Source organism: Athalia rosae, chromosome 4 (genome assembly GCF_917208135.1).
Source record: "Athalia rosae chromosome 4, iyAthRosa1.1, whole genome shotgun sequence".
Lineage (NCBI taxonomy): Eukaryota > Metazoa > Arthropoda > Insecta > Hymenoptera > Athaliidae > Athalia > Athalia rosae.
This window is the reverse complement of record NC_064029.1, coordinates 9660660-9674680: the sequence shown is the minus strand read 5'-3', so window position 1 is coordinate 9674680 and position 14021 is coordinate 9660660. Positions and strand designations below refer to the sequence as shown.

At 39.5% G+C, this 14021-nt stretch overlaps 1 protein-coding gene across 1 annotated transcript in view; it reads right to left on the bottom strand.

Moving 5' to 3' along the window:
* Positions 1 to 11754, bottom strand: part of LOC105684405 (neuropeptide CCHamide-1 receptor) — a 56145-nt gene extending 44391 nt beyond the window's left edge. Inside the window, exon 1 of the mRNA XM_048654263.1 lies at positions 11631 to 11754. The gene's annotated coding sequence lies outside the window, so the exon portion shown is untranslated. The remainder of the gene's footprint in view (positions 1 to 11630) is intronic.
* Between the last annotated feature and the right edge of the window lie 2267 nt (positions 11755 to 14021).

The window sequence follows — 14021 nt, the reverse complement described above, 5'->3', positions numbered from 1 at the left end:
CCTCGTATTTCGATTCGGTTCAATGACGGGGTTGAGGAATTTGACAGTGAACAAAAAAATAACAAGTGTCCCACTCGTTACGTAGAGCAAACGAGGACGATATATAGAAACTACCGAATTAATTGACTTGGCTAGATTATATTTGCGATGATATACGATGCGACTGTTATCGGAATGCAGGAACTGCAAGCTCAACCGTATCTCCAACATATTCGAAATCGTAATTCTGAAACTTTTCTTAAATTATGTTCAACGTAATTAACGAATTTCTGATCGTTTACTTATGATTAGGTATTATAATAAATTACCTTAGGGACAACAGCGTTTGTTTTTTTTGAAATTTTTATTTCTCAAAAAGATAGCCACCTCAATGTTGGATTGAAGTAACTTTTTGCCGCAGAAGCCTAAATTCGGCGAGACCTTTAAAATCTCAGTTGGTATTTTTCTGTTTCCTTTTGTTTTCGTTTTATTTGCTTATTTTCTTCATATCGCAATCTATGGCAACATCTGGTATAGTGTCGCTTCGTTGTATACAAGAATAACAAACGGTTTGGCTAAGCCATTTATAATTGATAGACGTGGATAGGGTGTACGTAGCTAGATTTATATTGGACACCCCAAAAAGCCGACTAACTTCCACCGCATTGTGTAGAGTTTTTTTTTTTTTTTAACACCCCCTTATTTGTCACACGGATAATTCCGCCCGTTTCCATAAAGCGAGATCGAAACGGAGAGGCGATTGTGAAAAATAAAATACGAAACATTTTCCCTCCCGAAGAACCAACTTTCGAACGACCGTAACTCCGTCGAAAATTTGACGAATTGAAACGAGAATAGATGCGTTTCGAAGTTCGAAAGATTACCGGTGTGATTTTTTTTTATCACGAAGAGTCGTCGTAATCGCAAACCCTCTCTGGATTCGCGTAAATCGTATTGAACGAGTTTTGGCGTGAGCAAATAAAAATGAAATTCGAACAATTTTATCGCACGGAAGTTCGGCGTCTGTGTGTAGCCGAAACAACATCCGACGGAGAGAGAGAGAGAGAGAGAGACCAAGAGTGAGGGATGAGAGACGGACAAGTTATCAAATTGGGCGGATTAAAACGCAACGATTGAAGTTTATCTTTCATCCCACCATCGAAAATCAATTCAAATCAATCGGCTCGTTGATATGCACCAACACGATCGTATCGTTTCTGTAACAAGCCTTCTCGACACTTCATACCGCGGGGTTACTCCGAAATCTGACCTACTATGAGGAATTTCGACCGTGAACTTGAGATTCTACTGTAAATCGTATCCTCAAAGTTTAATTGCTAATTATAACGCTATGGAATTATGTATAATTACCGTATAATCGATCGTCGTTATATTTCGCTTCATTTTCCACTTGGTACGACCCTCAGCTGTTTCGTACCTTCCGTCCGATAAGATGTACACTTGCGGAGTAATAACCGCGCTGCTTTACTTGACGTTTTTTTTTTCTCTTTCTTTCTCAGAGTTTCAAATTTCATGAACATCAGCTCGAAACGACTGACGTTATAACATACACCGTGTATACAGTTCCCATGGAATTACATGGACACTATTACATTTTCTCCGAGCGAAATTAACTTCGAGAAAGTTTATAATTGAACTTTGATTTCGATATTCGGTCCGTGCACGCTAAATCCTCGCGAACATTTTTCATGAAAAAATTGGGGGGGGAAAAATCATATCGATGAAACGCCAAAAAACATTTTGAGTTCAAATTCGATCCTGGACCCATAATCTCTTCTCCTTTTTCAGGTCGGCATATTAATTCCTGGATTACGAGATCGATAATCAGTGAAGATAATAGCGAAGCTGTGATTAGTGGTGTGAATTATCCATCAAGTTTGGCGGGCACCGAAGTGTCGCTAATTCTAAGTAGGATTGTGATTCACCGGGCGAAACCCCAAAATGCCAGATTCCCACCGGGATATATGACGATCAGTTGTTGTAGTGCAACGTGGTTACAATCGTTCGGGATTTACAACACTAAACACGAGACGTGAGGCTTTCCAATTTCAGCAACTAATCCTAGCAAATATTGTTTTAGAGTCACTGACTTTTCATACCTCACTTCAAAATGCTCCTTCCATCTTTTGTCTCGAGAGGGGTGCGTGACGGGGTGAGTGACACGGAGTTGAATGAAGAAAAATCGTTGTTCTGCGAACTTTTGATGGAAACCATTACAAGAGCTTTAAATATATATATTTTTACTGTGACTACTTTTTGCTAAAAATATTTTTTAAAAATCACGTATTTCTTTCGTCAAATGGAACAAACCGAGACTGTATTTTTTCGACGTTCATTTCATCATCTTCGTCTCTCATTCCTCTGATATCGCATTGAAAACTGATTTATTTTTTCAAGGATCATGAAAAAGGGGAATGACCGTTACGCTGATGTACCATTTGTAGATTTTCGACTAGGCCTCGTAATCGTTGATAAATATTATTAAAAAAATTGATTAATAATCTCAATTAAAAGTAAAACTTAGGTTCCGGCTGGAAACTTCCCGACTGTATAGTTAGTTAGCTACGTCTACAACAAGCACGAATTGTTTTGCATGTTAAAGTTGGTTGGGATCAAGTACATAACTTTGATCTAGTTATCTCAGTTCGAGCCAAGCGAATCACGAAGCTGTTATAGTGGCTGGATCGAAAAGTTGAATTGAAAAAAAAGAAGAGAAAAAAAAGACCAAAAGTAAGGAAGACACGAAGCAACTGGTAGGTTGAAATGACGAGAAAAAGGGGATAAAAAATGCAATCATTTTAAATACGGACACGAATATTTTGTGATATACGAAGAACCCCGAAGATTTATATACGTTCAATATGTCGCGCGGTAGTTGGAGTTTCGCGGCGTAAAGTTGGTATGGAAAGCGATAAAAACGTAGAAAAAAAAAAAAAAAAAAAAAAACGAAAAAGAAAATATGAAAAAAAGATGCAAAATAAAAAGCTATAAAACATGCTTTTTCCTGCAGCATCGTATAAGATCCGACGCTTTTATTTATTATTACGTATACGTTCGTCGAGACGCTCAACGTATCCGCTTGTGACAGGTGACACTTTTATTTTCAAAACAAGAACGAAATCCACTCACTGCGGCGTTTTATTTTATTTTATTTTTTTTTTTATTTTTAATTTTTTTTTCGATTCTTTTTTTGAATACATTTATCTTTTTTCGTTTTACTAAAAGCTTTAATACAAAGTGCCTCGTCGGATTTATGTACCGTACACCATATAAAACGAGGACGAACTCAGCAGTTGTCGGTTTCGTTGTGAAAAAAAAAGTCGGCGCGGGGTTGTCAATTCCGGCAGCATAAACACCCCTTCGATCACATCATCGTCATTAATGGTAGCTCTGAGCTTCTTGTTGCCGAATTTTCATATGACCCACCCCCGAAAAAGGAGATAGAGGGATGACACGCTGAAATGTTATACTCTACACTTACAACATTATATCCTATGAGGGAACAAAGGCAAACCGCATTATCCTCTCTTCATCACTGCGGGGAAATAGCTTTCGCTATACACTACTTCTGTTGCTGCTGCTGTGCGATCACGTACACTTTTACTTTTCCTATTAATCAAACTACACCTTAGCTTTGTTTGCAACTCGTTAATAATCGGATTATCGTTGATTATTACATAGTTTCGGAAGTTTTAATGGCGTTTCGTAGAAGCCGTGCAACGATTGAGGATGCGAAATGATTTCGATTAAACTTTTTCAGTTTATCTCGTATCTATTAGCATCGAACGAACGCGCTGCACCGCATTGTGTCGTTACTTTCGCTTCATTTGTCTTCAATCGTACTACCTTTTTTTCGTCTGCATGTTTTGATAGAATTTCCCGTATCTGTGAATCAAATTGATTGCGTCATTGAGATTTCTCGGCTGGCGCGGATTTCTTTACTGGGCGGATTTGTATTCGAGAAATGGAACTATACATACAGAAACGCATCAATATGCTGCGAAGAAAAACTTTTGATTTTACTCCCAATAAAATGAGATTTTTCCAAATTTACGACCACAAATTAAAATCGTTAGTATTTTTATATATGGGCCATTCCACGTGAACCGGATCAGTCACCTCTCAGATATTTTTTTAATTTGGCATGTCGATTGTCCATGGGGAGTTAGATTTTTGTGCCAAAGGATTTTTGAATTAGTGCAAATTTCGATTTATTATGAACAATCGAAAAATTGAGAGGCGGTTTCTTTAAAAAATCATAACTTCGTCAAAAATGATGTGAGATTTAATTTTTTTTTTTAAATTTACGCGGATGAGGCTATAGATTTATGAAAAAAATAAATGGTGCCGAAAAAGTTTATTTATCATTTGTTTATTTGACAATGAATTTTTAAATGATTTTTAAAACACTGATGGATAGCACCGAAAAATTTAAAAAAAATGCTGACATATACTTTGAACTATACTACAGCCTGTGAATTAATTTCAGAGATGCGTTCGGCTTTGTTTTCGAGTAAAAAATCATCGAAGTTGGCGGCGCGCATGAATTCGAGCTCGTCGACGCCTATGCGCGTGATGACGCGCGTCGAGCGACAGAGATCCTATCTACTCTGTACGGACGCTACTTGGTGTACGCTTGACCGCGGTATTCACGAGTCATTTTCGCGATGATAGACACCGTTGAAAAATCTGGAAAAAATTCCATAGCTTCCCCATAACACGGCAAAGCCATAGAGTAAGTTTCAGAGATGTGTTATTTCTCGTTTTCGAGATATCCGGACGCATTGTGACTCCGCGCTCGCTACTTGGTAGACACTCGGCGGCGGAATTCACGAGTCATTTTCGCGATGATCGACACCGTTTAAAAATCTGAAAAAAATTCCATAGCTTCCCCATAACACGGCAAAGCCATAGAGTAAGTTTCAGAGATGTGTTATTTCTCGTTTTCGAGATATCCGGACGCATTGGGACTTTCCATGCTCGCTACTTGGTAGACACTCGGCGGCGGAATTCACGAGTCATTTTCGCGATGATCGACACCGTTTAAAAATCTGAAAAAAATTCCATAGCTTCCCCATAACACGGCAAAGTCATAGAGTAAGTTTCAGAGATGTGTTATTTCTCGTTTTCGAGATATCCGGACGCATTGGGACTTTCCATGCTCGCTACTTGGTAGACACTCGGCGGCGGAATTCATGAGTCATTTTCGCGATGATCGACACCGTTTAAAAATCTGAAAAAAATTCCATAGCTTCCCCATAACACGGCAAAGTCATAGAGTAAGTTTCAGAGATGTGTTATTTCTCGTTTTCGAGATATCCGGACGCATTGTGACTCCGCGCTCGCTACTTGGTAGACACTCGGCGGCGGAATTCACGAGTCATTTTCGCGATGATCGACACCGTTTAAAAATCTGAAAAAAATTCCATAGCTTCCCCATAACACGGCAAAGCCATAGAGTAAGTTTCAGAGATGTGTTATTTCTCGTTTTCGAGATATCCGGACGCATTGGGACTTTCCATGCTCGCTACTTGGTAGACACTCGGCGGCGGAATTCACGAGTCATTTTCGCGATGATCGACACCGTTTAAAAATCTGAAAAAAATTCCATAGCTTCCCCATAACACGGCAAAGTCATAGAGTAAGTTTCAGAGATGTGTTATTTCTCGTTTTCGAGATATCCGGACGCATTGGGACTTTCCATGCTCGCTACTTGGTAGACACTCGGCGGCGGAATTCACGAGTCATTTTCGCGATGATAGACACCGTTGAAAAATCTGGAAAAAATTCCATAGCTTCCCCATAACACGGCAAAGCCATAGAGTAAGTTTCAGAGATGTGTTATTTCTCGTTTTCGAGATATCCGGACGCATTGTGACTCCGCGCTCGCTACTTGGTAGACACTCGGCGGCGGAATTCACGAGTCATTTTCGCGATGATCGACACCGTTTAAAAATCTGAAAAAAATTCCATAGCTTCCCCATAACACGGCAAAGCCATAGAGTAAGTTTCAGAGATGTGTTATTTCTCGTTTTCGAGATATCCGGACGCATTGGGACTTTCCATGCTCGCTACTTGGTAGACACTCGGCGGCGGAATTCACGAGTCATTTTCGCGATGATCGACACCGTTTAAAAATCTGAAAAAAATTCCATAGCTTCCCCATAACACGGCAAAGCCATAGAGTAAGTTTCAGAGATGTGTTATTTCTCGTTTTTGAGATATTATTGTGGCTTAATATGTCCAAGTAGCAAGCGCGGAGTCACAATGCGTCCGGATATCTCGAAAACGAGAAATAACACATCTCTGAAACTTACTCTATGGCTTTGCCGTGTTATGGGGAAGCTATGGAATTTTTTCCAGATTTTTCAACGGTGTCTATCATCGCGAAAATGACTCGTGAATACCGCGGTCAAGCGTACACCAAGTAGCGTCCGTACAGAGTAGATAGGATCTCTGTCGCTCGACGCGCGTCATCACGCGCATAGGCGTCGACGAGCTCGAATTCATGCGCGCCGCCAACTTCGATGATTTTTTACTCGAAAACAAAGCCGAACGCATCTCTGAAATTAATTCACAGGCTGTAGTATAGTTCAAAGTATATGTCAGCATTTTTTTTAAATTTTTTGGTGCTATCCATCAGTGTTTTAAAAATCATTTAAAAATTCATTGTCAAATAAACAAATGATAAATAAACTTTTTCGGCACCATTTATTTTTTTCATAAATCTATAGCCTCATCCGCGTAAATTTAAAAAAAAAAATTAAATCTCACATCATTTTTGACGAAGTTATGATTTTTTAAAGAAACCGCCTCTCAATTTTTCGATTGTTCATAATAAATCGAAATTTGCACTAATTCAAAAATCCTTTGGCACAAAAATCTAACTCCCCATGGACAATCGACATGCCAAATTAAAAAAATATCTGAGAGGTGACTGATCCGGTTCACGTGGAATGGCCCATATACTTTGAGCTTACGAGTCCGAATTCGATAACCAAATCGATTTACTGTGCGAAACGATCGAGTTATCCCTGATTTTCCGCTCTGGAGAGCGAAAGAACTTTCTACATTAATAAAAGTTGGCCAGCAGGGCGAATGTCTTTAAAAATGATTCTGCGAAATCTATCGGTTCATAATCGTCGCGATCGCGATTCGAACGCGAAGTTTCGTCGGACTGAATGGAAAAGAAAGCCCTTTGCACTTTTCTACTCATTCACCACGTGACGATGGTACATTCGACTTTTCAAACGATTTATTGCTAGTACGTGAGACGATTATAAACGAGAAATTATTACACTCTTGCATCTGCTGGGGCGCACGAAATTTACATGGACTATCAATCAGCTCATCCCCTTTCCCATCTCTGCTGCAGCGCGAATCCGTTCTTATCAATCGGGGTGTACAGCCATCGAAAGACTCGATGGAGTCTCGCGCCGAGTTCATTTAAGGTGGAGCGTTCATTCGCCTTTTATTAAACAACACCCAAGTTGACAATATTACAACAAATTCGGAATGATTTTCCAAGCGCAGAGTTAAAACGAACTGCTAATCGATCGTCGTGTACAATTTATTGGAAAATTTCACGCTGTTTGTTGGGAAAAGACAAGAAGGAAAGTGGATGGGAATATTACGGGCCCATATTTTCTCCCTAGTATTTTCACACTCTATATACGAGATCATAACTCGAACCCATAACGTAGAGTACCGACGGTACATACATCTATATCTCGATCGGAATCGACCTAGGTTACATTCGAACTACGTGACTCGATTGTCACTAGATCAGATACGCATTTTGCCAGCCCACTCACTCACCGGCAGCCGAATTACCCGCAGGTTGATGACTTAGGACGTCGAACAAATTTGGGGGCTTCCGTCGTTTCGACACACGTGTTGCTTTTCGTACACGATGATGTGATTCTCTTACGTGTAATTTTTTTTTTTTTCTCTCTGCCATTCATTCGTTCCGCGAAATCGATGTATGAATTTCGAATACAAAGAGAAAGTGGCCGATATCGGATTGTTTTTTTTTTTCCATGAGCCTTTGAATTTTCTTCAAGGTACGGGGAAACGGTATAGACTAAAATTCAACGACGCGAACGTACAGTATTACCGCGTAACGCATATGTGTAGAATAAATTCGACTGGATCATGAAAACAAATATTTTCGTTTCTCATGTTTTCATCTACTGGCAAGCGTGTATTCAATTTTTCAATTCAAAATTGAATCTCGCCCAAGTTCGCTTCATTAGAACGTGTAAAAAACGAAAACCAACTTCTCATTGTACTTTGCTCGGAAAAAAAAGACAACGCGAAAAATCGGAATTTCTGCGAACGAAGTTTACGTGAAGTTGTACAGAGGCTTCGTTCGCGTTTGTTTTGTGATTGCGTTCACCCTTTTCCAATCTCTTCTATTTTTTTCTAATTGTTTTCTCTTCTCTACTCCACAAGTGGTATTGTTTGAACGGAAGGAAAAATAAAAAACAAAATGCGATATTCAACGTGTGGCCGCCGTGGAAATCGTGCTAATTTATACACGTAAAGAGAAACAAAGGAAAAGCAAGTAGAGACGAGAACTTTGCTTGAATTTGAATTTTTCAACCGCACACATCGGCCTCTGAGAACTTTTCACTTCCTTTCGTTGACGCAAAGTTTTCATTTCAATTAGTGCCCCTCGTCGGGTGGATCTGTAGATTTGGAAAATGCAGTTTCTCGATTTCTCCGTGCAGTTCTGCAATGCAATAAGTGACAATCGGGAATATAACGCGAGTGGTGGGAAAACAAATTTTGTTTAAAAATAAACCAAGACAGCTTCCGAGGAGCATTTATTCGATCGCGTTGACCCAAATGTATTCGATGTTTACGAATTCACCCTATTGAAGCTAGATTTATTCCCCACGTTCGGATACAAGGTTACCACCGATACTCCTGCAGGACGCTCAAAGGATCCCGAACGCAACATCGACACCCCGCCACCAACCGCAACCAAAGCTGACACGATATTTATCACCGGTTTAGGGTTGAGGTATTGTCCCTAATTAAAAATTCGTCTTATTCGCTCTTGAAAGGGATCATCGAATGCCTTTACGGTAAACCCGAAGGGGTGGGGGGGGGGGGGGGGGGGTGGTTTGGCCATTGCTCATACTCCGGCACCCGTTGAATGTTCTAGAGTTTGAAGCAAGGGCGCTTGGCTTTTATGAAATTAAGACACGCTATAACAGGAAATTAATATCCGGCAGCAGTGTTTATAATACCTACCCCGATTATAATTAACAGCCATTGATTATTATTCTCCGCAAAAATTCGTGAGCCCGGCAGCACTCGCTCTAAAGAAATGTCAAAAGCTAAGAGCGAATAAAAAAACGAAAAAAAAAATCCATATGAATAAATGAATTTCAAAGGACGTTCACGCCGATGAGTATGGATTATTTGGAAAAATGGAGTAGACATCTTTGTGTATTTAATGACCGCAATTATGACGTTGAAAGTTGGTCGATCGCCGTCAATTTATACCACTGAACAATAAATGTCAAATTACAAGAAAGGAAAAAAAAAGCCTCGACGACGATCATTTACGCCATGGATGTTATATTCGTGCAAATCTCGAATCGAATGAGAATTAAGGAAAAAAAAAAAAAAAAAAAAAAAACAGATCAACTCAGATATTTAATATCTTCGAATACTTGAGCGCAAATTCGAGATGGTTCTTTTATTTCATTTTTTTCTGGTTTTACCTCAGATATTTTTTACGAAGAAGTATGAATCCACGATTAGTGCGAAGTATAGGTAATGAATTTCAATTTACGGAATTTCATTATTCTCGTTTTTTCTTAACCACTTGCACGTATATACCTATACGTACATTTATGTGCTCATAGCTGCAGTTGCAGGTAGAAACGAAGGCTGATCCAGTTTCCGGATCAAAGAGATTTTCGATCAAATAAAATTGAAAAAAACAGCGTACGGGATGCAAGAGGAACTCGAAGAGAGAGAGAGAGAGAGAGTGAGAGAGATGAAAGCAGAGTACAGTGTATATATGCAACCGCGGCTGGGGTAATTATACGCGAATTCCAAGTTCAGATATACAGGTACCCGTGCGCCTATGATACTCGAGAAAGTCGGAACCGAGTGAAAAAATAAAATGAAAAAAAAAAGAAGAAAAGGTACAACAAAAAGGCATGTCAAAAGCTCGGCATTTCGCTGAATAATTGTTTGGCAATTGTTTGAACTTTGATCGTGCAATGTGTTCAGGAAATTGAATTTTCACCATCACGTTTATATGAAAACAATTATCATTATACTCGAATCAATGTTACAAAACAAAGGATCATAATTAATACATGTAGGTCATACGTTTTGATTTTTCAAAATTTCGGAACACTGTATATTTCTTACAAAAAAAATTTCATTCCACGGTACCGTGAATATTTACCACCGATCTAGTGATGGAAAAGAGGGGAATCCCGTTCGCGCGCGTCCGACGATGAACTTTCGACCTTTTGAAGTTTAGCGAACTACTGCCGCGTTTTCCAAATTTTTGCCGCGAGGGAGGCGGAAAAACTATTTTCTTCCGGACGACGATAGTGGAAAATAAAACTATGTCGTAGGTAATAGACGTATGCGAATAAAGAATAAAAATTGAAAAAAATAACTGACGTCGTAACGACGAAATTGAATTAGAGTGGCACGAGAAGAAGCAGGGGATTCGAAATGAAAGTAAGGCACATTTATAAGATGAATAAAATATGTAGGCCAAGTTTTATCGATATCCTCAGACTTCGAGGAACGAAAGAAGATACGGATGTCAGTACAAGAGGAGATCTGCAAACATGTGATACCAATAGTCCAAAGTGTGCGTGATATCAAACTTTTACATCCGTGTAGACATGAATTTTACTAATCACACATATTTGCGACATCGAATTCAACGTGTTTCAACTTACTTCACTCCCTCAAATATCTCAAACTCTGCAACTTCAACTTTTGGTGTAACGTAACAACGCGAGGGGGTGAACCAAAAACGCGTGACAATCGTACATTAAGTTAGGGATGCCTGCGGCCGATTGTCGCGTGACTTTAAATGCTTCGGGGAAAAAAAGAAGTAAGTTTGCATCACGGAGATGGATCTGTCTAATGTAACCGAGTGATTAATCGGAATGAAATCTAACGAACGCTTGGCATAACCGTCGAATTAATCATATCACTGATTACGATTGTACCTGCAACCCGAAGAAGTCGGATTCGGCTCTCGAAAAAGTGATTCGACGTGAAAAATTTTCACAAACTTTCTCCTCGGGGTAACTTCGGCGAAGCGTCACTTCCGCGGAGTTTTCGTGTATTATCTATCATCGCGAACGAATTACGAGCGATGCACGCTGGAATCGGGAAGATCGAAAACCTTTGAAATTAAACGAGGAGGTCAAATAAACAGAGGAAATGTGAGTATGTTGAAATGTTGATTCTACGTATACGAAATATCAAATGTTTTGAGAGACGAAGGAAAGTAGAAAAACGAAAAGCTTGTCGAAAGCAGCGAAGAAACGCTCATTCGGAGTGGGAGATGAGAAATCGGAATCTTCTTTTTTGTTAAAAAAAGAAAAAAGAAAAAATTGTTACGTTTTACTTACCGCGGAAAAATGTGAACAGTTTTTCCTCATGCACTTATCGGTCGTATAGAAATATGTAATTTTTTTTTTCATCTCATTCGATACTTTATTTAATTTTTTTTATCAAGGTTGAAACCGCGTCGGAAGCGCACCGCGACGATACTGACAGCGACTCCGCACGCAAAAGCATCCAGCCCACCCCATAGTCTCCCACTCCCGCTCACCGGATTCTCACAGTCAACTCCAACCCTCGACTCTTAAACCACTATCGCGATTATGTATATATACATACACACATCTATACACAAATATAAACGTTATCGAAGACGTTTAACTGACTTCTTTATTTTTCACAGAGAAGTCACCGCAGTGACAATAATGAGAGACATGAGACGAACGGGAGTTCTCGTTTCTTCTTTCCATCCTTCTGTCGCGTACATTGTAATAAATTTATATCATTTATCGCAAAACTTCGTCAGGGCGACAGACTTTTTGGGGGAGGGTTCGAAAATCCATGAAGTTCTATTCGGATGACGGAAGGGTCGTGCGGGATCTGTGGGTATAATACGAAGATTTGAAAGCAAAAAAAAAAAAGAAAATCTTCATGACAATGTACGGTGGAGTTTTTGAAGTATAAAATTTGCGAGCCCGACGCGCGTACCTATTTGTAACGCCATGCCGTACGCGAGCGTTGTAATGTTCTCATTTTTTATGGCCTGGTTGCCGGTGAAAATTCTTTGTTCCGAAATCCGGTTCAACGAATGCTATTTCGATGCGTTTCTCACTGCATCCGCATTTCGACTCTTCCATCGGAATTTTTTCGCAAGTCAACAGCTTCCAACCACGGCGTTTTTCGACTCGCGATCAGCACGATTCGAAAGAGAGCTAAATGGCGAAAACAAAAAGATAAAGGAATGAAAAAGAAATGAAATTCTTCAACCTTTGAACTTCACATGATTTGATATTTTGAGTAAACCCATTAAACCTTTTCCTGTACGTTTATCCGATTAGGAACGGCACGTGACGAACGAACAAAAGCTCAACCGTTTTGGGACCACGAATATACCAGAGGTTATAAAACATATCCCTCTATTACTACCTCATTCTTTTTCTTTTTTTCATTTCATTTCATTTTATTTTCCGGGCCTGCTTATTTATCTGGATATAACCGCGTGATAGTCATGAGATGTATGATGTACAATAAAACAAATGCGTGCGATTCGTACGGATTTATATCCCCCGTGGGATCATATACGGTCCGACACTGAAGTAGTAACCCCATTCGAGTTTTTCACCTAGCACGTTAAATTTGAAAATCAATATCTAGAAGATTAAAAATTACATGTCTGCGAAAAAACGAATTAATTTTGGAATATCGTGGGTTCTCAAACGAATCGGATGAATTCTCGAAGATATTGAGCACGATTATCTACAAATCTTGGAGATGGTTCGTACCCATTCCTCGACTTTGCCCTACCGAAGCCAGTGTCATGAATTTTCACGAGTCTTGAAATATTTTTAATTATACGAATAAAAGCTTTCGTGAAAATCAATTTCCGGAATCGATCTGACACCGGCCTTTGTAGTTGTACTTACAATTAGATAATGTAGAACTTGTGGCTTGACATGCATAGGTATACACATATACATATATTGCCGGTTTCACTATGCAGGTGTTAGCTGCTCCCAAAGCGTCAAGAAAGCACAAACGGCGGCTACGGCAACGTCTACTCGGTACGGGCAGCCTCGGCGTTCGAACTCCATGAGAACATGGCTTATTCATCGGGATCCAATCGCTTGCTAATACAACGTACATAATGCATTTGGGTTTGGTGGATGATTCGTTGATTAACTTAACATCACCGAGAAATGCCGAAGATGACCTTGCAATTTGGACGAATGAAAATGAAAATTCTTTTTAGAAATTACGAGGGCACAAGAATTTCAAGGTCATTTTCACGAATGCTCGATAAGAAGATCCGACGAGTACTTTTTCCGTTTCCGATCAAAGAATCTATTATACTGATCTGAACTGATCCTAAGGTTCGAAAGCTGCATCATTTCGAGGAACGTTTTTGGTTTACTTCCGGCGGATAATAGGATACGATTATAGAATTAGTCTTGAATCACGTGGGAAACAGCAGACGAGATAATTTAACGCGACCACTGCACCCCGGCAGTAATAGAATTTTCAACAAAATCCTGAACTACGCTTTTCAGGGATTGCTGTTAGCAGATTGTTTTACCGGTGATTTGTTAGTGAAGTTATTATCGCACAGTGAATTACCGCATCTGTTTAAAATTTTATTACTCTCAATTAATTTGAGTAAGAATGTTGGATAGATTGAAGAAATGCAACAAAACTATTTAGAGTTGCTTGTCGAGCTTTAAAAAATATCGCGGCAAGAAGTT